General features: G+C 39.3%; 1 long non-coding RNA gene and 1 pseudogene across 8 annotated transcripts in view; both read right to left on the bottom strand.

The window, feature by feature from the left end:
* The window catches only part of LOC143443328 (uncharacterized), a 406,912-nt gene that overhangs the window by 21,744 nt on the left and 361,047 nt on the right, over positions 1-24,121 (bottom strand). For all 8 annotated transcript variants that reach the window (XR_013112207.1, XR_013112203.1, XR_013112206.1 and 5 more), the window contains one exon: positions 17,682-17,809. This is a non-coding gene — a long non-coding RNA (uncharacterized LOC143443328). The remainder of the gene's footprint in view (positions 1-17,681; positions 17,810-24,121) is intronic.
* Positions 22,823-23,131, bottom strand: LOC117713355 (peptidyl-prolyl cis-trans isomerase A pseudogene; annotated as a pseudogene).

Here is a 24,121-nt window from a genome sequence, read left to right as displayed (position 1 = left end):
CAGTCTATCCCACTTCATGAGTTCCAGGTTCTGTAACATGCTGCTGCTGCTGCTGCTGCTGCTGCTGCTGCTGCTGCTGCTGCTGCTGCTGCTGCTGCTCTGTGTGTGGTGTGTGTGTGTGTGTGTTGTATGTCTATGTGTGTTGTGTGTATGTGTGTGTTGTATGTGTGTGTGTGTTGTGTGTGTGTGTGGGTGGGTGAGTGTGTCCATATTTCATTTACTCTCATTGTGATGGACACTGAAGGCTATTTCTACTTTGAGATATCTAAAGTAAAAGTGCTGTGAGCATTCTCAAACAAGTTTCCATGCACACAATAGGCATTTATTTCTCTTTGGAAAGTAACCTGAGGTAAACTTGTCAGTCTCAAAATAGATACATATCAGGTTTAGAAGAAACTTCTGGAGTCTCAACCACAGTAGTCTTGTGAACATACAATTGCATGAGAAAGGTAAGAAACTCTGCAGCTTTACCATACTTTCTAGGTTAGACTTTCCACATATAGCCCTTTTAGTTAGGGCTCTAATCATAGTTTAGTCTGCATCCTGGATGACTGATGATGGCTTTGGGCACTTTTAAGCACACTTCATGCGCTTACCGGACATTTCTGCGTCTTCCATTGGGAAGTATTTGACCAAGGTTTTTACCCATTTTTTATATTGGGCCATTGTTCTACCATTGGGCAATGAAAAAAATTCACATATTATGAACACTAATCCTTACCAAATATATAGTTGGGGGGTTTCTTTGCAGTGACTTCATTAGTTCAAGTTTTCAAATGTCATTATATCCAATTTACCAATATTTGTGAGGTATGGTCTCTGTGGAGTAACAACCTTTTGACTATCCCGAAAACTGCAAGGATCTTCTACAGTGTTTCCTTCTGAAAACTGTATGAAGTCAGCTTTTATTTTTAGGTTTGTAACATATGTCAAATTAACCTTTGGGAGTGGTTTAAAGTAGGAACCTGCATTCCAATGATGTATAAACATTATCCCTTCTTCCTTGACAGCTAAGGGTCTATTTTGGATTCTAATCTCTGGTCAAGAGTCACTGTTTTAGTGCTCACAACTTCCTCAGAAGTCTGGAAGGCACACGGTATAATCCTTCCAAATCTGCTCTTGTCAAGGCTATTGTGATATTCTGGCACCTTCTACATTGTGCCATGCATCTTACAGCTAATTTATGCTTAGGATGTACAAACAACAAAACCCTGGTTGAGCTTCAGCTGGGATTACATTGACTCTATGGATGAATCTAAATATAACTGACAGCCCAATCTCCATGCAGCATCACTTTCTATATAATAATTTTAATAGCTGTAGGCAATATTTTATTTCATGTGAATGTTTGTCCATGTATTTTATTAAAGGTATTTCTAGATATTTTTGTTTAATCATGCTACTGTACATGAAAATTTATCATTTGTCTTCCTTGTACTACTATGTAAAATACATTTTATTTACATACCAACAGTACATCCTATGGTCTTGTTCACCTTATTGGATCCTATGTTTTACACAGGCTTTAAACATGTCATCAGCAAACAACATCTATAACAGTAGTTTTACTGTTCTTCTTCTAATCAGTATTTTTACTTAACATACATTTTTTTTTTATTATTTCATTAGCTGTGATCTCTAAGAAATATTCTTTGGAGGAGCAGAGAGTCAGCATTCTTCCCAGTGTCACTTTCTGGGAGAACATGTCCCTTTCCTTACTGTGATGTTAGCTGTAAGTCTTTCAGTTTCACTTGATCAAACTAAAGATCTCTGCTACTCCTACTTATTTCATACTTTATAACAAAATCATGTACTAAGTGAGTAGTTCAAATGGTAACGGGCCTGCTTAGTATGCACAGAGCTCTGGGTTCAATCCTCAGCAGAGCAACACAAGGAACAATACAACACTTGGGAGGAGAAGGCAAAATGTCCACTAGTTCAAGGTGGTTCTTAACTACTTAGGGAGTTTTAAAAAGGCCTGAGATACATGAAATATTGTCTCAAAAAATTTTTGTTGTTGGCAATTTTTATGTGTTGTTTAAATCATATTTTTCCTAATGTATTATATGTTTAATAAATTGAATTGATGAAGTTTCAAGGGTTTTACTTCATGTTCCAAGGACAATCCCAGCCTGACTGCAACACATTCTCATACTGTGAATTTTTTTCATGGCATTTTGTTAGAATATCTACTTTTTAAAATGTTCTCATTCTTGTGTGTGTGTGTGTGTGTGTGTGTGTGTGAATTATAATGATTTAATAAAGATTACATCTTCTCCCTTGATTTTCTGAGACTTTTTGCACACAATCATTATCATCTCCTTTTCTATTGTTGCTAGAATGGATCAGGCTAACCTGGAGGCACATGTGTATTTTTTTATAGGAAGTTTTGGAATACTTTGATGCAATATTAAAAATAAAGAACCAATACAAATAAATTAATGTGAAGATTAAAATATTTTGTGCATCAATGGATACTGCCAACAGTAAAAAGGCAGAATGGGGAAAAAAACACATGCAAATCTCATACTCTAGAAAAGGCATATACAGAACACACACACACATACACACACACACACACACACACACACACACACACACTACAACTTCAAAACAAACATGACTTAAAATGAGGAAACATAGACTTTCTGTGAAATATATAAATGCCTAGAACACATAAAATATGCTTGATGTCTCTGACCACCAAAGAAATGCAAATAAAATCCTCAGTGCAATATCCTCTTATATCTACCACCAGTGGATGTTATAACAACTACTCGGGAGGATGTAGAAAACTGGGAATTCTAATCCAGTTTGGTAGGAATGATAAAATGAAGGAAGTAATGTGAAGTCAACTCAAAGAAACTTAAGAAAGAAATCTCACAATTATCATAGAATCCAAGGATTCTACTGGCAGGGGCAAAGTGGGGGTGGGGAGTTTATGCCAGATACAAGTGGAGGCAAAGGCTACAACAGATACTTGACCAGCACAGTAACAGGAGCACTATTCACAACAGACAGAGGTAGACTCAACTTTCCACTGGAAGATGAATGGATAAACAAAAGTGTTCTGTGTGTACACCCATAACTGTGTTTTACCAATCATTGTGTCCCAAGCACTGGGAAAATATTTATATTATGTCTCCTATACATAACAACATTACTTGTCAGAGTTTAAGATTGGCAGAAATCATCTACATATCCAAGCACGTGTTGAGTATAAATATCAAGTTTAGCTGTCAAGTTTTTACTACCAATGAAACCCACAGTGGCATATACAGCAGACAAACAAGCATCACTTGAGAAATCATTTCAATAAATGGACTTTATAAAATAAACAAGTACCCTCTCTTAGAAGAGATGGAAGCTTTTTAAAATTAAGAGGATCGAGTAAAATTTTTAAATCATTGAGTTGATTAATTAATTTGAAACAGGGTCTCTCGCTATGGCTAGTCTAAAACTCACCAAGTAGACCAGGATGGCGTCCAACTCATAGAGATCTGCCTGCATTGCTTCCCACGTACTGATATTAAAGGTGCACACCTCCACAGCCAGGCAAGCTCAATTTTAGATATGCCATTAATTGATTCTTTAAAGGCCCCTTATCAGACAATGCAGAAAGGAACATTTAATATGAACCACAGATAAGAACAGTGACTAATGTTTGTCTCAACCTCTTATTTATGCAACGTGTTTGCCTAGAGCTCACAAGTGTATTAACAAGTCATTGGCTGTACTCATTTCTTCAGTAGTGATGTGTTATCACATATGGACTTGAGAGGCTTATTTATAATAATTGAGACAGTGCTGTCAATTAAGAAATAAAAGAACACTATAAAGAAAATCATATTCGTGCTTCACGAACTGCCAAAATCATATTTCAGTTTGATTTGATCTGAGGCTGAAAACAAACATCCAAAGACCTTTGCTTTCTTTATGCGTCCCTGGAAACCCCAAAGAAGCAACTCATAATTATTTCTCAAGATGAGAGGCTTTGTTGTATAATAGGTTTAGATCGTGAGTCAAAAATAAAATAACACAAAACCAAGCGCCATGTCATCAGGTTCACAGGCAAACCAATTGTACATTGATCTCACTGCATGTGAGCCCTACATGAGAATGGTGAGCACAGAGCCATGTTCCTGACATGATGGCTAATTTATTTCCTGCTTTTGAACTCGCCACTTCAAACTCATGACCCAGTCCTTCTTTTAGGAAATCAACTCCATTCACCCATGTTTCTCACTCATCTTTAAAATGTCAATTAACAGAGCTCCAACCTTCTCTAGACACAGGGCTTGGGGGAAAAATTCGGCTGAAAGCACTCAGTTTTGACAGTGTATCCAGCTGTTCATAGCTGTTCATTTTTACCATGAACTTAACTGCTATCAGTGTATGTAAAGTCCCCAACACTTACCACGAGGGAAGACATCACAAAACAAGAATGCTTTCCTTGGAGTTTATGCATGCATTTGGTCCTTTTATTTTCCCCCAGCAAGGGTTTGTCTACTTAGATTAGAAGATATTTTTTCTTAGAGAGCCACAGCCAGAGAATGTCTTCCATGCTGAAAAAAAAATAAAAAATAAAAAAAGGGTTCTATTTTTGTTCCTTGGAAGAAAGATATAATAGGATGGGCAAAATCTCAAGTGTGTGGAAGCCATTAGCTCACATAAGATTCCAGAGAGATCAGTAAGAGGAAAAAAAAAAAAAAAAAAAAAAAAAACCAGCACTTTGAGCAGAACTCCTAGCATGTTTGCTGAAAACAATGACCAAGAAATCAGGTGGGCATAGGGTTTTGCTGGGCAGAACTCATTAATATTGTGTACCTACACAGCCAGATTCAGAAACCTGTTGGTCCACTGTCTGCACAAACACAGGAAAGTCTTAGACTAAAAGGCAAATCAGAGCTCAGAGGGTCAGAGGCAGGATCAACACCAAAAATAAAAAATTTGGAGTTACTTTTGTGAGAGAGCCAAGAAGAGTCCAAAAAGAGCATATTTGAGGATTTCTGAGAATCTCCATAGGCTTGAAATTCTCGTCTCTAACATGAATGGATCTGTGGCCAAGATCCAATTCTGAGCTATGGATTATAGTAGATATCTTGCTATATAATATTCCAATCCTTTATTGATTATTCCATATATATTTCTAAACAGCTTAACACTGGTTTTTGAGCTTTGAAATATCTATTTTTTAGAGCTAAGTTTTAAGTGTTCAGTGCTCTGATAGATGTCATTTTCCATAAGGATTTTCTAAAGGACTTCGTGCTCCTTCGAATTTGTAATGTGCTTAATAGTAATTAAGTTGTTAAGACACTTTCCCAGCATCTATTCCTTATACACATTGACAGTTACTTAGTGTACAAATGAAGGGAAGAAACCATAGAGCCAGAAAGCTTCAGCTGAAATCCCAGCTTCACTACTTATTAGCTGGATGGCCCTGGGCAAATGACTCAAACATTAATGAGGAAAAGAGCAATCCCCCTCACACATCATGAGAATGAAATGAGTTTCCCATAAAGCACTTCAACCAGTAGCTAGCTACCCAGGAGGTGATGGCTAAGGGTTACTTCTTGCTGCTGTTATAGTATGTGGCTGTAAATAAGACCAATTTGTTTTCCCATTTTACTGAATTCAAGTGTTCTGCCTCTAGAAACACTATAAAAGCAAGCTGCCCCTCCTATGCTGGCATCAGCCAAGCTGTCTCCTTAAAGAAATAGACATCACTTGGCTTAGGGACAAACTGAAGCATCCACAAATCTACAAAGACTGAGGAGGGAAACAGAAACAGCTCCTTCATAACAATCACTATTTAAAATACTTCGTTGTGCTTCAAAAGGATTGAGAAAGGGTCTGTTTATGAATATACCTCAAAGATATACCCATGCCTGATCCCCTTATAGGATTGGTCATAGCTACAAAATCTATAATTACACGGATTTTACTAGCAGTTACCAATTACCTCTTGCATCAGATTCTCAGAGTTGCTCAGAATTTGTGGTCCAACGACTGAACAGGTTTTTATTAGTGGTCCTGCTATGTCCTAACTTCCCAATTTTATCTTCTCATACACTCATAAAAATTCATCATTCAAATGTGTTTATGGTTGCAATTTCTATGCTTTCCTTTCTTATGTAAATACCTGGTAATTTTGTCTAGCAGAGCTGGTGATAGCCAGGTAAATGTACTTACTTACATCTGGTACAGAACGAGTATCACCAAGCTGCAGTGGGGCTTAAAGAGTCACCAGCTATGTGTGGCTTCATTTGGAAATGAACTTTGCTTGCAGAGAGAGAAGGTATGACTCACATCCTTCTGGGCTAAGCTAATGACTCTGAAATCCTTGTTGAGTTGGAAGCGGAGAATGGTGGGACTCTCTAGCAATTTGATTTTGACATTTTATTAGTTGTAGCTTTTATTTTAAATGTGTGTGTGTGTGTATGTATGTGTGTGTAAATGCACATGCTACTATACACACACACACACACACACACACACACACACACACACACACGGAAGTCTAAGGTAATCTTGTGAGAGTTGGTTCTCTCCTTCCACGGTGTGGATCTCTAGTGTCCAACTTAGTTTATCAAACTTCTTGGTAATTACCTTTACCAACTGAGACACCTCAGTAGCCCTAGAGTTTCCTTGCAATCTGCTATCTATTAAACACAAGAGCTATACAAATGGAGAAGATAGGAATGAAAAAAAGAAAAACACACTAAGTAGAGGAAGTGGTCCCTTCTCTCATGCTATGGTTAACTAAAAGGCAATAGGAATTAGAACCCCAGTCTTCAATAGTGGCCCACACCTGTGGTTTGATTAAAGGAAGAAGAAATTAATTTTACAGGTTACCTTTAAAATGGTCGCTGGTGCTACCAGGGTGACAGAAGGGGAAGAATCAGCTAGAAAAACTAAAATTTGAACCAGTAAATCTTATGTTCCCAGGGAACCACAAGCCATATACATCAAGGGAGAATATCTGGCACATAAACTATATACCAAAATTCAAAGACTTGGTATAAAACAAGAAGTACAGTATTTCAGCAATTTTATATGGGTAATATGATGGATGTAACAGGGTAAATAAGATGTTTTTATTTCGTTAGATTTTAAATTTCTTTGCATCTTTCCCTTTGCATGTTGTTGTGCTGACATAGTCTCATGAAAGCCAGGTTGGCCTCAAGTTCTCCATGTAGCTGAGGATGGCACTGAGCTTCTGGCATAGCCTCTAACACCAAGTTCTAAGACCGAGTTCTAAGACCGATTACACGTAGGTGTCACCATGACTAGTTTATGTGGAGATGGAACTTTGGGCCTCATAGATCCTGGGCAAACACAACCAACTGAGTTGCACCCCAGCTACAACTTTCATTTATTTTTTTTTAAAGGATTTTATGTGTCTGACAGAAAATCAAATTTCTTGCTATGACTGACAGTTGAAGTCCATGCTACATTTCAATTAGGCAACAGAGGCATGTCTATCAGGGAGGAGAGTAAGAAAGAAACTAGGTTCAAGTGGGCTTAGAATGGCTATCACAGGGAATAGTATCCTTATTATCCTGGGTATATACTACCTAGAGTGATGTAGAAAACTTTATTTTTCCTTGTAATCACATGTCCTTTGAAGAGTAGCCAATAAACACCCATGATATTGTCTATCACTTCAAGGCAATAACAAATGATTTTCACAGGTAAATGATATACATAAAATTATGAATAGATGGCAGCTCCTACTGAGTCTGGTGTAAGATAGTAGATGCAGAAGTGGGCACTACCCATCATAGCCACAACTGAAAACTAAGAGGCCTAGGTCAGGAATTGACCAACCATGGCATGTAAACCAAATCCAGCCAGCTTCCAGTTTTTTGTCTTTTGTAATATGTTTATTGGAACAGTTGTTTTTATTCTGAAATAGCAGAAGGGCAGATAGCAGTTCAGAGTAGTTGTCACTGACATGATAGGGTTGGTCAGACATAAAATATTTATTATCTGGATTTGTACATGAAAAGTTTTCCTATGCTTGCTCTGTAACCAACGTCAAGAGTGGTCAGTTGGTGACGTCTGTCCAATTAACCAGTCGCTCCCCCAGATTGCTATAGTTAAAGAAAATGAAGTTGAGGGACCGGAAAAATAGGCCAGTAGGTTATGGTGTTTGCTATTGCAAGTTTTGTTCCAGCAACCATACCTGAAGGATCACAACTGCCTGTAACTCCAGCTCCAGGAGATCTGATGTCTTTGCACCTCCATGGGCACTCGTACACATGGGTGTGCATGCATGTACACAGCACACACACAAACATGAAAACAAAATCATTTTTAAAAGAAGAAAATGAAAGTAGGTCATTTTTCCATGATTCCTCCATCATAGCAACCAGCTGTCCACCTTCCTTCTGTATGTCCCTCACTCCTTGCTATTCCACTAACACTGCAAGTTACAAGACTTTGCCCTTGTTGTTAGCCCTAGATCAGTGGTCCTCAATCTGTGGTCCCCAACTCTGCCCAGGGGTCACATGTCAGATCATAGTAGCAACATTACAGTTATGAAGAAGCAACAAAATAATTTTATGATTGACAGGTCACCACAACATAAGGAACTGTATTAGAGGGTGAAAGCATTAGGAAGGTTGAGAAAACACTGCCCTAAATAGAAAGCTCTCAAATTCCCTGCTTTAGCCTGGTTAGATCTCTGCACAGTAGATATTTACAAGATAACTAGCTCCTCTGCTTCTGCCACCATATTCATTGGAATATGTATCACCAATGACACACTACACATTTTATTTTTGTCTTTATTCATTTTCTTTCATCACAAAACAAAACCCATGAGGAGCCTATATTTTTGCTTTTGGTTATATTGTTAACATCTAGAATCTAGTTTGGCCTCCAAAGTATACAAAAAATTACTGAGAAGTATGCTGCTTTTCCCCCCTGTGCACGAAACAGAACAGGAGCATAATGTAGCTTCTAACATTGTGTGTGGTGTGTGTGTGTGTGCGTGTGTGTGTGTGTGTGTGTGTGTTCGTTCATATAGTTTAAAAATATATGCTAGGAACAAACAGATAAAGATAAATACACAGCTTACCATTCTCTCTCCCTTCCTTCCTACCTATAGTTATTCACCTATTCAAACTCCAAATCTAACCATATGGCTCCAGGCATCAGAAGGAGATAGATAGATAGATAGATAGATAGATAGATAGATAGATAGATAGACAGACAGACAGATAGACAGATAGATAGATAGTGGGAGGGCATGGCAGATGAAAGAAATCTGCTCAGGCCATAACTCACTTTGAAATGATTTGGGGAAATGGGTCATAGAAGATGAGAACAAACCAACTGTTCAATTAAAATATGGGAGGAAGGAGGATAATCCAGAATTTAAGATGGCATAGACCACTGGTTTTCAGAATGTCAACATAAGACTTTTTATTTCCTAATAGGAACTGTAAAGATCTTTATTGCATAGACACAGGCCTTTGCTGCACATTTTCCTTTTTAACAGTCCAGGGATTCTGTCCTTTGCTTCTCTTGCCTGTGTCTTGCAGGGCATCTTTCTACCTAAGACTCCTTAGAACACTATTTGGAAGACAATTTTTTTAAAGAAAAATTACCACAGTTTTTAACATTTTATATTTCAGAAAATTAGTTTAAAGTGGAAGAATTTAGGAAAACAGAAGCCAGAGAACCTGGGGCTAGAAACATGGCTCTGAGGTTAAAAGCACTGGGTGATCTTAAAGAGGACACAACTTCAATTCCCACCATCCACATGGAGACTCACAATCATTTGTAACTCTAGTTCCAGAGGACATGAACCCCTTTTCTGGTCTTCACAGGCACGTAGCATGTACATGGTACACAGACATCCATTCAGACAAAGCATACATATAAAATAAAAGAATAAATAAAGAGAGAACATGGCTTGGTAAGACCAAGACTTGCCTCATCATACATCAGAGATGTAGTAACCTCCTATAATGACAAAGCAGGCATTCTTGGCTACACTCTTGGCCGGTGTCTTTCCTATTTATGATTATTAAAGGTGGCCAAGGTAAACACAATGTAGACATCTGCAGCAGTAGCCTGATAAAGATCAAGATAGCTGGGCTGCTGACAAAGCAGACAAAGCATGCAGGAGACAGACCAGGCCTAAGAGTTCTGGCTGGAAGGAACATTCCCAGGACAAGCTTGCCTCTTTAGCTCTCAGTGCTCTATCTGGCCATATGCTTTCTGGAGCAAAGAAAGGTTTGCTTTGTTGTGGAATAATTCAGCTGCTCCTCATCACTGGAGCTAGATTGAAAGCTAGAGGAGAATTCACTGTCATTTACTGTCATCCACAAGGAAAGAAAAGTTGACAGGTAACTTATGAAATCATTGACCTAGGAATCCTGAGATGAGAAAAGTCATATAGCCCAGAGATATATTCATACAAAGTCTGGGAGGGTATTACTGCTTTAATCAAAGAAACCTGATAGATAGATAGATAGATAGATAGATAGATAGATAGATAGATAGATAGATAGATTTAGAGATGTATAGATAGAGAGATGGATATTTAGCACATCTACACTGGGTATGAACAAATAATTCTACTTTTATTTAAAATGCCAAACTGGATTAACTTTGTCTACAGTTCTACTGTCTGTGTCTCCTCTACCTAGTGCTATATACATGGCAATATCATTATACTAAAGATAATGCCTTTACTTTGGGTTCTGACCACCAATACGGTGTTTAATGCTCACTTGGGAGCTATAGTTGGTTTTATCTGATCAAAGAAAGGCAGCTACATTTTAATCTATTGAATTTAAAATATAAGCATGGTAAAAATATAAACATAGCTATGTGCAATGTACTCTAATGATCAACAATGGAGTATTTATTATTTATACCCTAGTTTCTTTATTATTATGTTTCATTTATTTTCTGTATATGGTTATTTTACCTAAGTGCATATCTATGTACCATATGCATTCTTAGTGTCCTTGAAGAATAAAGGAGAATGTCAAATCTCTGGAAACTGGAGTTATAGACGTCTGTGAGCTGACATATGGGTTCTGGGAATCAAACCAGGGTCTTCTGAAAGACCATCCAGAGCTCTGAACCTCTGACCCATCTCTGCAGACCCGCATTCTAGTTTCTAATTCTGAAAACTATGTTAACAACTCCAGTCACAAGAGCAAGAGTCACATGCAGTCATATGTTCTGAATTAGTTCATGCAAGAAATAAAACTTTTACTGGTTAAAAGCTGACCACCAATATTATATAACTCTACATGGTGTAGTGTTTCTACCTGTGTTTTCTTGATCCAAAATACAGATTCAGTTTAACCCAAGGACAAATTTTAGTATGGAAACTTAGATATAGAAGAGGGCCAACTCTTGTTCTCATTGATGAAACTGTCAAATTCTGTATATTTTTGTGAAGCCATGAATGAGGATCTGAAGTCTTTAAATGTAATGTGTCATTATAAATCACTTTAACTTCTAAACAGAACACAGAAAGAGACATTTAGAAAACATGTCAAGGCTACAAACAAAAATTTCTGCTCTCCAATTCAAGTTTTAAGTCATATATGAGAGGGTTTGGAGAGGGGAAAGGCAAGAGAAAAATGTTGTATTATAATTGAAAAGCAACAATAAAAAAAGCTACATTTTCATTCTCTACCATGTAACAATACTACCCTGCCTCTAACCGACAGCATTATCAATAATCCCCTAGGTTTAAGATGGTTTGACTTCTGTTTTCAATACTTTAGGATCTCACAAAAGCTATATATAGTCAGTAAAAATCATACTTCCAACTTTGAATTCTACTGTTTATCAGGCAAGGTCTATGAGTATGATGTTGTCTTGAGATATTAAGCAATAACAATAAACCATACTCCCCTGCTGATACCCCTGCTGACCACTAAGATCACTAGAGTGAGCCACACAGACTCTCGGTGCACTGTGCTGATAAGTTATGATGCTAAGGAGGTTGGGTGTTTTAAAGTTATTTTACTTATTTATTTATTTATTCATTTAGCCTTACGTTGTTTTTTACTTATAATGGTTGTATCAAAGCATAGTTACATAATAAACTGAGGAACACCTGTAGAACATCCAGGATACCACATACTAGAAAACAATCCCATGTGATTGCTGAATGAAAGAAGTGTAGAAATATTCAGACATGACTGGGCAGGGTACATTCATATAGTCTTGAATTATCAAAAGTTGAAAAATTAAAAAGAGAGAGGGAGAAGGGAAGGAGGAAAACAGTGCCTTTTATGTATGAGTGCTATGTATGATGATGAGTTATCAAGAGAAGTACAGTAGTAACCTCAAAGGATGAACTACTCCCTTTCAGTCATAAATTACACAGAACATTACTTCATTTCATTCCTGTTGTTGTGACAAAATATCCTGACCAAAAAGCTTCATGAGCTGAGTTGGATCCCTCAGAACTGGAACCCACAAAATAGCCAAAGGAGAGAACCAGTTTCCCAAAGCTGTGCTGGGACCTCCACATATGTTCTACGCATGCACAAATATTCCACCCACCCACCCATACACACAGGACATGCACTCACTCACACACACAATGATAATAACTTCAAAAAGTGATACGATTATTAAAAACTGGTATTGAAGATTTGAAACCACAGTGATATTTCTATGAGTTAGTGCTGGGATCATGGTGGGTTCCTCTGTTTCCATTTGACTCAAAGCCACAGTATAAGTAACTGACAACTAAGAATCAAGAAAAGTCACAGGCTCTGAATTAGCAGCACCTTAGACAGGGAACGTCTAGAACTATACACAGGAAGCACCTCTTGGGGACAAATTATAAAAGAGACAAAATCTGTCATTTAATTTATAAGCAGATAAGATAATTTCCTCCTGATAGGATTTCCCACAAGTAATTTCTGAGGCTCATGAAAATCTTTAGGCCACAAGTTCTTCTTGAGTTTGGCTCTGTTCTCAACATGTTCTTTCGCATTTGACATTACTAGGAAACTAGGTTATTTAATGACAGTGCCAGGGGACCTTATGGGAATGCTGGCCTTCCACAAAGTGCACAGCTCTCAAACTCATCTGGTCTACTCTAAAAGCCTGTGGCCAACTGCAGTGCTTGCTTTGCAAGCATCTCTACTGGTCAATTTAAAATGATGTTCTCTGTGTATGCCCCGCTGGACCTCTGAAAGACTTCTTCCTAAGATTTAAGTGACTTGTGTGGGAAGAAATATCTTTAAAAAAAAAAAACCCTAAAACTAAAACTAAAGTAGAAAGGTGAAAACCATTGATCTCATTTTGAAAATGGACAAATAGCTCTAAAAGTTAGACAAGCAGGCTGTGTCAACGGAGGAGAGCCAAAATACTAGTCCTCTGACTACCTCAGTGACTTTACCATCTCATGGTTTTTAAATGACATTATCAGTAGGACATAACACAAACAAACACTCGATACAAACACATCACACACCGTTCTGGAGTTAGAGCAAGCAGCCCACAGTCAAACTATGCTCGTTAACTGGGTTTATCATGAACTCCATCAACACACAGAATAAACTATAAAGGAATGAGGAAGGAGGAGAAGGTCACAGGTGAAACTTGTGTAAGGAAAGCACAAATAATCAGAAATTCAGACAAGTTTTAGTATTTACTAAGCATTTGCCCTTCTAAAGGTTTTTCAGCATTTCTAAAACTTTCAGTGGGAAACAAAACATCCCAAATAAACATTGAGATTTTTCCTCAGAGGGATAGAGTTTGTTGTAAATGGGGCTTTAGATGAGGGGAAAACTAAACTAAGAAGCGCCTAGAATGGGCTCCCAGTAAAGAAAGCATGTGGTCATTTTCAGAATGGGCTCTGCACTGGGACTGTCTCTCCCAGAGAAACATGTGTCCCTGGGGGGTGGGAGGTGGCCCTCTCTTCCAGGTTGGGAGGAGGCAGGCCTGCCTGGGAACTCCCCTGGAGCAGTGTGTTTTGGTTACACTTCCTATCAGCAAGCAGACAGGAAGCATCAGCTGACAAAGAGGCAAGCAGAGGCCAAGGCTACAGCAGACAGAGCTTCTGAGGTCTGACTTTGAAAGAGCGGAAACCATGTGGGAATTACTTTACTATTCAACAGAAAGCTTCAGGTGGCTTTACATTAAAGGAATACTGTCAGCCACAGCCCTGGCCTCCACACTCCCCACGCACCTTCTCCAAACTGGCTCTTCTTTATTGTTTAAATTTTACAAGCCCTGTGACAAGCAATGGAGATTCCCTAAATATAAATTAAGCATTGTGTGCTCTCAAGATATTCTTGTTGGCACTCAGCCAGTAGTTGGGTATTAAAGTCTATCAGATGGTTATCTGGGACTAACTTCACATGTGTGTGTGATATATGTATACACCCTGCCCTTAATCATTTCATTCTTAATCTGTGTTCAGATTCCCTACTATGTCCACCATCATAAATGTACACATCTCTGCTTCATCTCACAGGGCTCCAGGCCTCCCAGACTACACCTCTCGAAAGAGAGAAATATTCACTCTCAGAACAGGCTGGATAATGGTACGTGAGCCTTGGGACAGAATAACTGAGTTCATTTCCTGCTTATCTTGACTCGAAGAATCTGGGCCAGGAGGTCCTTCCACAGCTCACTGTTCACCAATCTGGCCACCCACCATGTGTTCCCACTAATGTAGTCTGAAAGGAATGAGTAAGGAAGGGATACCCTAACAGTGTCAGATGAGAAAGGCTATTCATGTTCTCACCATCTGAGGCCATTCACAGCCATGCTTGACCTCCATGGGAAAAGTGCAACTCCATTAAGCATCTCCAATGACGGCTATCAATACATCTGGGCACATCCTCAGTGGCCCCAGGGATGTACAATGGCTTGAATTATAGATGTGAGCCACCACTTCTAGCCATGGGCTCTATACCAATCAAGTTACTCATCGCCATGACAAAACATAAAAACACCCACTTATAGAAAGAATTTATTTAAATTCATAGTTTGAGCTTAGAGTCCATGGTGACAGGGATGGCATGGTGGCAGGAGCTTGAAGCAACTGGTCACATGGTCCCCACACTGGCATGAGAGAGGAATGTTGCTGCTCAGCTCATTTTCTCCTGTTTACTCAGCCCAGGGGATGGTGCAGCCACATTCGGGTGGGTCTTCCACACTCTGTTAAACTTTTTAAGAAGGAGCCACATATACATAAATCGATTTCCACAGTGGGTCTAAGTTGACAGTTGCGATGAGCCATTAAGATCCTGTCTTATACATACATACATACACACACACACACACACACACACACACACAGCCCTACATCTGCTGTGCAGGCTTGCAATCTGCTCAGTGGTTGTCTTCACTACTTAACACTCCGAATTAACTGAGCAGGTACAGAAAATCTCATTCTGTCATTTATAAGAATGATAACATTGTGCTATTAAAAAGAATGATAACTGCCAAGGATAGGCACACAGAGCTGTAGTTCCAAATGACTTGGTGTGGTGGGGAACAGGCGCTGAGGCAGGAGGATTATGAGCTGGCAGCTAGCCTAAATATATAGCAAGACCCTATCTCAAAAAGAAGAAAATGGAGGAGGAGGAGGAGGAAGAAGAGGAAAAGGAGGCAGAGGAAGAGGAGGAAGAAAAAGAAGAGGAAAAGGAGGAAGAGGAAGAGGAGGAAGAAAAAGAAGAGGAGGAGGAGGAAGAGGAAGAGGAGGAAGAAGAAGAGGAGGAGGAAGAAGAAGAAGAGGAGGACATTACCTATGTTCTTTGGACACATCTCTTGTTTTCTACAACATAATGAAGGGTGATCAGTCTCCACTAAGCTTGTTAGGACATGAAGACAAATGTCATTACTTGCCATTTAAAAGGGACTAAGAGACTTGTCTTCAATTGCTTACCCATTACAGTGAATAGAAATTTTCTCCCAGTAAGCAGAGAATCATTTTAATATGAATAAATCTCTCTCTAACTAAAACATGTAGAATGGCAAAAGGGTGCCTGAGTCTGCTTTCCCCAAGTAATAGTTTGAGAAATGTGTTATCTTAGAGAAAAGCTGAGGTTTCAGCAGGAGAGGAGGCAGGAGAGGAGTCTATTTTCTCTAGCTCCCAACTACTTTTCCTGACACTCCTTTTCTGGTCATTAACCTGCCCTACACCCTGAACTCATAAATGTAGAGGAGTGAAGGGAGTTTATTGGAAGAAGGCTTGGGAGCCTTTTCTTCATGTTAGATATGGCTTACTGTTTACTAGATACATGAGAGACTAAAATAAAAGATTCATGCCAACTGTCTTTGTAGAAGAGACCAGCTGTTCTCTATTTATTCCAACAGACAGGACTGAGTGTTACCCAAGCTCAGTGAGCTGCTCTGGCAACAACTGCACTGGCTTGAGCCATTTTAGAGAAGAGCACTAAAGAGAGTTTATCCTAAGAAACTGAAACTCTATCCAGAAGTTGTCAAACCTGACCAAAATACATATACATCACCATCACGCAGATCCTGTTCCTAAATTGCTTGTCTCCATGCCTGCATCTCTGTCCAAAATGGCTGACTCCATCTCAAGGAACAAGACGTAGGAGGATGATACTAGTCTAGCAGTCTGCGGGTACTGAGCTAGGGTGAGCCCAGAGCCCTCCTAGAAAATCTCTGTCGACAGTCATCTCAAGTGGAAGGGTTTGGTACAGTTTTCATTTTTACTTTTTAATTAATATTGATGAGAGACTGTTGAACTATGAGGAAGCAGTGCTCAGGAAAGCCGGCGTTTACTTCGTGAAAGGAATAACTGCATGAGTACCAGCTACAGAGATAACTAATGTTAATGAGAGTTTTTGAAGCACTGGGTTTGGAGCCAATGCACTCAACATCTCGTTTAAACCTGCAAACCATTGTCATGAGTGAGTGCGGTGGTAACTTCCTTCCAAAGATTTTCAGCATGGAAAAGAGAGAGAAATAGGGGCTTCACAATAGAAAAACCTGATCACAGGACTTCAGCTAGGTGATGATGGCCAACATCCAGGGTCAAGGTAACAGCAAGTGCATGAGCATGAAGTAGGTAAGATGCTGCTTCTGATAGGAACTCAGAGACAGTGACATCATACACAAGACCTACATAAACTCAAGTCAGACAAACTCCTAGCACAGAGGAGAGGAACTAGGCACAAAGTCCCACCACAACCAACAAGTGATTTGAAATTGAAAGCTCTTTAGAGAAGAAAAATCAGCTGTTTTTTTTTCCCCCAGTGGAATGACAATGCCTATATCAACCACACTTTCATGGCAGGCCTCATGCTCAGGGATAGTAGCCAACACACAGCATACTCCATGTTTTTGTTTATTTTGCTTGTTTTTTAAGAGAGAGAAAGACCATAAAGTTGGGTGGAGAGGGTTATGAGGGAGGCCTGGGAGAAACTGAGCAAGGGGAAAGTATAAGATCAAAATATGTTGTATGAAATTTTCAAAGAATAAATACAAATATTGTTTTTTTTTAAAAAAAAAAAAAGAAAGGAAGGAAGGAAGGAAGGAAGGAAGGAAGGAAGAAAGAAAGAAAGAAAGAAAGAAAGAAAGAAAGAAAGAAAGAAAGAAAATGGTGCTTGCCTCTATACTCATTTTGGGGGAAATTTACAGCCCCGTCTAATCAGGAGAAGAGTATCAGACAAACCCCACAGTAGGAACAGTCTGGGAAATACCTGCTGAAGTCTCCTTAGAATCCCGTAGTTCATCCCAAACAAGGGAGGATGAGAATCTTCACGGATCAGCCCAAGGTGAAAGCAACAGGCATGCGCTGCTCATGCGACTCGGGATCACATCCTGAAAACTGACAAAAGACACCATGGATAAAGTAGCGAAAACAAAATAAAGTATGAAGCTTAGCTAACAGGAGCTGATCACTGTTGGTCTCTGGGTCTCACAAGCATTCATAGGAAGGAAACCCTGCTGAGAGACAACAGGTGCACACCTGTGACTAATGTCACTCTCCTGCCAATCAGTACAAACGGTCTACAAATCCCTCTGAGCTTGATGTTTCCACCAACATCCTATAGAAAGGGGGAGAACAGATTAAATAACGTCTGATTTGTTTTTCGAGTTAGGGTTTTTCCGTGTAGCCCTAGCAGTACTGGAGGGGTCTTTGTAGCCCACACTATCCTTGAACTCAAGATCTATCTGCCTGCCTTGGCCTCTGCCTCTGCCTCTGCCTCTGCCTCTGCCTCTGCCTCTGCCTCTGCCTCTGCCTCTGCCTCTCCCTCTCTGCCTCTGCCCCTCTGCCTCTATCTCTGCCTCCAGCCCTGCCTCCACCTCCTAAGTGCTGGGATTAAACTCATGCAACACCATGCCCATTTATGGTTAAATAACTTTTTAAAGTCATAAGCCAGATGTAGAACTTGATTCTCATTAAAGAACCATGGAATAAGCTGTGAGGTAATATCTTGCTAAGATTTTTTATTCTGTTTTAATAAAAGATATCTTGTGCCAGATGCATATAGCTGAAGGAATTGCACTGTTTTAGTCTCCTCATGATAGTTATTTTAGCCATGCTTTTAAGTACAGGGCTATAATATTTTATCTTTATTTCCATTACACATGTGACTATCGAGAAAACAGCACAAGGTGGAAAGGACACAGAGGTGAGGGGAAGAGACCCTTATATACTATTGACAAGAACAGAAATTAGTCTGACTACAACAGAAATCAGTATGCAAGACCTTAAAGACCTTAAAGAAACTGAAGTAAAAACAGAATTACCACATGCCACAGTAATACACCTTCTAAGTATATAACTCAAGGACTCTACATGGACACAACACAGAGACACATACATGTTTACTGCAACTACAGTCACAAGAACTAAGTTACTTAAACAGCCTAGGTTCTGCCAACAAATGAATCCATAATGGAAATGTATCCATATAGAAATAGGGTTTATTTATACAGAAAAATCAGAATGAAAATTTGTTATTTGTAGGAAAATGAGTGGGACTGGAGAATTTCATATTAGGCAAAATAAGCCCAATTGAGAAAAACAAATAGTACATGGGTGTTTTTCTTCTTCATGTGTAGTATCTAAGCTTAAGACAAAGGCTTGAAAGTAGACGGGTGCTACTGAGGAAAAGGAAAGGGGTCACTGGGAGGAAGAAGGGTGGGCAGAAAAGGAGAGTAAGTATGAGGCATATGAAAACATGATAAAATGAATGGAGATTTCAAAATGAATTCTACTATTTTTATAATTACTACACATTATGAAGAAAAGCAAGAGCAGATCTGAAATACAGGAAGATTAAATGCTTTGGGAAGTGATTTTGAATGATCTTAATAAGGGAGGGAAAGGGGAATGAGAAAATTTCACTGGGTTGCGGGTTTGCTAATAACCTCATGTGATAATTACAAATATGACAGAAGTCTGTCTGGAGATGAAGTTCAGTTGGTAGAGGGATTGCCCAGCATGCACAGTAATGTCTACGTTAAGTCCCCAGCACCACATGAATTGGGAGGGGTGCAACTTATGTGTAATCTCAGCTTTCAGATGGAGGGGGCAAAAAGATCAGCAGTTCAAGGGCATGCTCAGTTATACAGGGAGTTCATGGCCAGCCTGCTATCATCTCTTCACACACACACACACACACACACACACACACACACACACTCACTCGCATACTCACATGTTCTCTTCTGATACACAAACTGGATATTTTAGTGCTATACAACTTGATCCACAATGTAAGAAAAAAAGTGGGTTGTAAGTTTGCAGCCCTTCAGGAGGCAATGACCACACTGACATAAGGAAAATTAGAAACTGAACCTTTGAAGGACCTGAGCTGTCTAAGACCAGCTATGGCTGCTGCAGAAACCTGAAGCACGCTGAGTGTGCTCTAAAGTATAGATTCTTACAGAGCTATCTACTGAGCCAGTTTCCCACCGTGGGAAGTGGCCTCTCTGGGGAAACTCCAGCCCCCTCCCAGGAAGGCTCAAGTCGTCCAAGATATATTCTGTGTTTCCTTGGCACTTGCCAAAATCAGACAGTAGGATTCAACAAATCGTTCTAAATACTGTACTTAATCCATTGTTCCTCAGGAGACTATAGGGTGGAAGTGGTCCAGCAAGTTAGAGAGCAGGCTGCTTCTGTGTGTGATTAGATTAGTCTGCCCAAAGACACATTGTTCTACAGCCTGTTCTCCTCCCAAGCTTTCTTTTTTAGATTTGAAGGGCAAATGCTTGCTTGAATTAGTGATTTTACCACTCCTGTGGCGTCTCAAGAACAGCAGAGACTCTTTTTCTCCCTGTTTATATTTCAGATTGTCCCAAGGCAATTACTTAATGGCACCATATCTGCCTTAACAGGAGAGGAGGACAGGAAAAGGCCGAAGTGAAGACCAATTTTCCCATGAAATCATAGCAAAGCTGTAGGAGTTGGGGACAGGCTCGCTCTCTGGATTCACTGGCAAATGGAAAGAGAGAGAGAGAGAGAGAGAGAGAGAGAGAGAGAGAGAGAGAGAGAATTTGGCAAACCCAGACTGACCCAGAACAAATGCTTCTTTTCAAGAATTCTTGCTATTTTTATAACTGCACTCATGAAAAAAAAAAGTCTTCATTTTGGAAACATGGATGATTGAGACTAGAATTTTAAACTTTCACTCTCATACAGCGTATGAGGCTGTTAGGTTGAAAAGTCATTATGAAGGTTCATTTCCAAGATCATTTAAGGCAAAAAAAAAGAGTCTGGATATCAGAAGTATGTCATGACTACATAACCATCTCCACATCAACATGAACCTTTCCTGTCCTATCATGAAACAATTAGAACTCCAGAGTCCTATTTATGTCTAGTCTCACCCTCCAGATGTGTGGACACTAGATTCATCATCCTGTAGCCCTCAGTTCTTGTAGGGACTCTCCTTAGAACACCTGTTGAACATTAAACTGAGATTGTGTTTCATAGCACAAAGCCCACAGAATAAGGCTAGATCAACTTTTGAAAGCTCTTGTGAATCAACTTTTAAGTGGTCTTTAAAGTTTTCATTAATAGTGTCAGGTCTACTCCAATGGTTTCCATATTTGCTTTTAGCTTTCCAGGCAACTGGAGTTGTCAACTAACAACACTATAGGAAAAGTTAACCATGAAAGACAAGGCAGAGTGCATAAAACACTGCCAAGAAAAGATAAAACAAAATGGTTCAGTTAAACCTTCCTTCTCACAGGCCTGTATTATTTTCCTACCAATATTGTTAACCCTATGTGATAAAACCACACTAATGTTGAATTGATTCAACAATTCTCACATTTGCTGGGCTCTTGGCAGTATCCACCATCAACAGGCACAGAAAAATCTGCTACATTTATCAATCAACAACTAATGACACTGTCTCTTAAGGAGTTATGTCAAGAAACAAAAGAAGAAAGGAAGGAAAGAAGAAGGGAAGGAGAGAGGGAAGGAGAAAAAAAAAAGGCTCTTCCACAAACCTTGATGAATATTCCCAGGCAACACGTAAGGAATATACTGATAGTAGATTAATCACATGTTGGCACTTTTCTGTATTTAGTACAGTTACTAAATGGTTACTATTACATTGCTAGAAATATATAGGGAGAATAATGTTAAATAACCTTGCAATAGCAACTTTCAGATTTATACAATCTCCCAAAAGGTTCCTAATACCTACACATACACAAATTCATACAATACATGATGTACTGGATTTAGGAAAACACAAGGCTGAAAAGATGGATCAGTGGTTGAGGTACTTGTGACCATGCCTGACAACCTGAATTCAATATCAGGAATCCACATGGTAGAAGGAGAAAAACAACTCCCACAAGTCTCGCTCTAGAATCCAAGTAAGTCCTCCAAGTGTGCATATGCACACATTCACATAAAATAAATACACAAATGAATAAATAGAAGAAAAATCAAAACACAATCACATGGAATTTACACCATGTTAACATTTTACAATGTGAAACATGGTGTTTCATGATACATTATTGCTAAAATATATGTGATTACCCTGGCACTACTTGAACATTTCTAACAAAAACCCATCAGAAATAAATAACTTCCTGATAAAGCAATTTTATAGTTAAATCTCTTACATGTGGTACCACAGGATTAAGATGAATATGCCTTGGCAGGGATTATGCTTATGTGTACACTAGAGCTATTGATTTTACGTATTAGACAATTATGTCAAGATAGAGCACATGTCTCCCTTAACAGTATATTTTCTCCGACATGCATATTGACCTTGAGTTTGTTCTGTATTCCACAACTTAGCCAGTTTGATAGGTCAGAGGGTGACTGTGAATATTTTGATATAAATCACATATATCAGAACATGAAGCAGCAGCTTTAAGCAGGTAATATGGCTGATAGCGCACGTAGGAGCACTGGAAACTAGCAACTTTGCAAAAGGTGCAGTATGTACTGAGGATGACATTTCCATCCTTTACTTTTTTCCTGTTTATTTTCTGTACATGAGTACTTGACCTGCATGTGGGCAGTAGTTGATTCCCCCGGAACAGGACTTACAGAACAGTTGTAAGCTCCCATGTGGGTGCTGAGAATTAAAACCCAGGACCTCTGGAAGAGTAGCCAGGGCTCTTAACTGCTGAGCTATCTCTCCAGCCCTATAATTTCTTCCTTCTTTAGTATTTACTCATAGTCATAAACTTAATCCAGCTAGACTTGAAAGGGAATGAGAAAAAAATGAAACCCCAAGAACTTCAGTGGGAGCAGAGATTACAGGGTACTGAGAGCAGATGGGGTGGGGGGCGCTCTCCTGAACTACAGAGAAAGTGGCCTGGTGGGTAAGAAGCCAGAAAGTCAAAAGAATTAGAGTCATCCACAGTCAGAAATAGTGATCTTCTTTCTGGTCTTGCCATTCCCGGACCCAAAAAGCTCCATGGTTTCCACAATGCTCATACCTTCTTTCACCTTCCCAAAGACCACGTGCTTCCCATTCGGCCACTCAGTCCTAGCACTGCAGACAGAAAACTGGGAACCATTTGTGTTCTGTCCAGCATTTACCATGAGCAAGATGCCAGTACCTGTATGCTTCAGGATGGCAATGTCATCCTCAAATTCCACCATTTAGATGTTCTTGCTGCCAGTGCCTTTATGGCCTGTGAAGTCACCACCCTGGTGCATGAATCCTGGAATAATTCTTTGAATAGAGGAATCCTTATAAATCCTATTGCTCCAGTGCTCGGAGCAAGAAAGTTTTCTGCTATGTGGAACTTTGTCTGCAAACAGCTTAAAGGAGACATAGCCCAGGGGCTCACCATCGACCACAATGTCGAAGTACACAGTAGGAATGACTTTGGCTATAGTAAGCAGAGACAGGGACAGTGGTGTCTGTCACAAAAGCCCCAACTTTTACTCTTTATTAAGATGACAAAACATTTATAGAAATTTCCATAAGCCAGTGCATACCAGCCGTTGTCACCTGGATTAGAGCAGCCACTGTCACTTGGATCACACATGTGTTTGTTCCATCGTTTTAAAAATCATCTTCAATGCGGCACTGTCTTAGATACTCATATTCTCTCTTTATGGAACAACCAGTAGAAGTCTATCTTTAAACCTGGTTTGTAGTTCTATGCATGTATGCATAGACATGTGTGTATTTTAAGTATCACACATAACCTACACATAAGCATATATACAAATGCACACGTGAAAATGCTCACAGATCATATACATGCGCACTTGGTATTTGCTGATGCTTATGTATGCATGTATAGACTTTAGGCTTACTTCTTCTGTTTTGTCATACTGAGGAATGAATCCAAGGTCTCAGACAAGCTTGGCAAGTGTGCTGCCACCAAACAAGACTTCTAGTCCTCAGTTATTTGATTTTACTTTTTTTTTCATTTTGAGCCAGGGTCTCTAACAGCTACTTAGGCTGACCTCAATCTTGTGGTCCTCCTGCCTCAGGCTCCCAAGCACAAACAAACAAATTTCTAAACTTTGTATTTCCTACATTTGTCTCAGTAAATCAGTTGTTCTCTTGTTTAGTAGTTTTAAAGGGGTCTTTCTAGAAGGTACCACAGGAAAAAAAAAAAAAAAAAAGAAAATAACATTTCCTGAAACCTTCTGCTTTATAAATTTAAATGGAAGCTGGAATGGCTGTGGAGG

Source organism: Arvicanthis niloticus, chromosome 8 (genome assembly GCF_011762505.2).
Source record: "Arvicanthis niloticus isolate mArvNil1 chromosome 8, mArvNil1.pat.X, whole genome shotgun sequence".
Classification (NCBI taxonomy): domain Eukaryota; kingdom Metazoa; phylum Chordata; class Mammalia; order Rodentia; family Muridae; genus Arvicanthis; species Arvicanthis niloticus.
The sequence above is the reverse complement of the archived record's forward strand: the minus strand, read 5'-3'. Positions and strand labels throughout refer to the sequence as shown.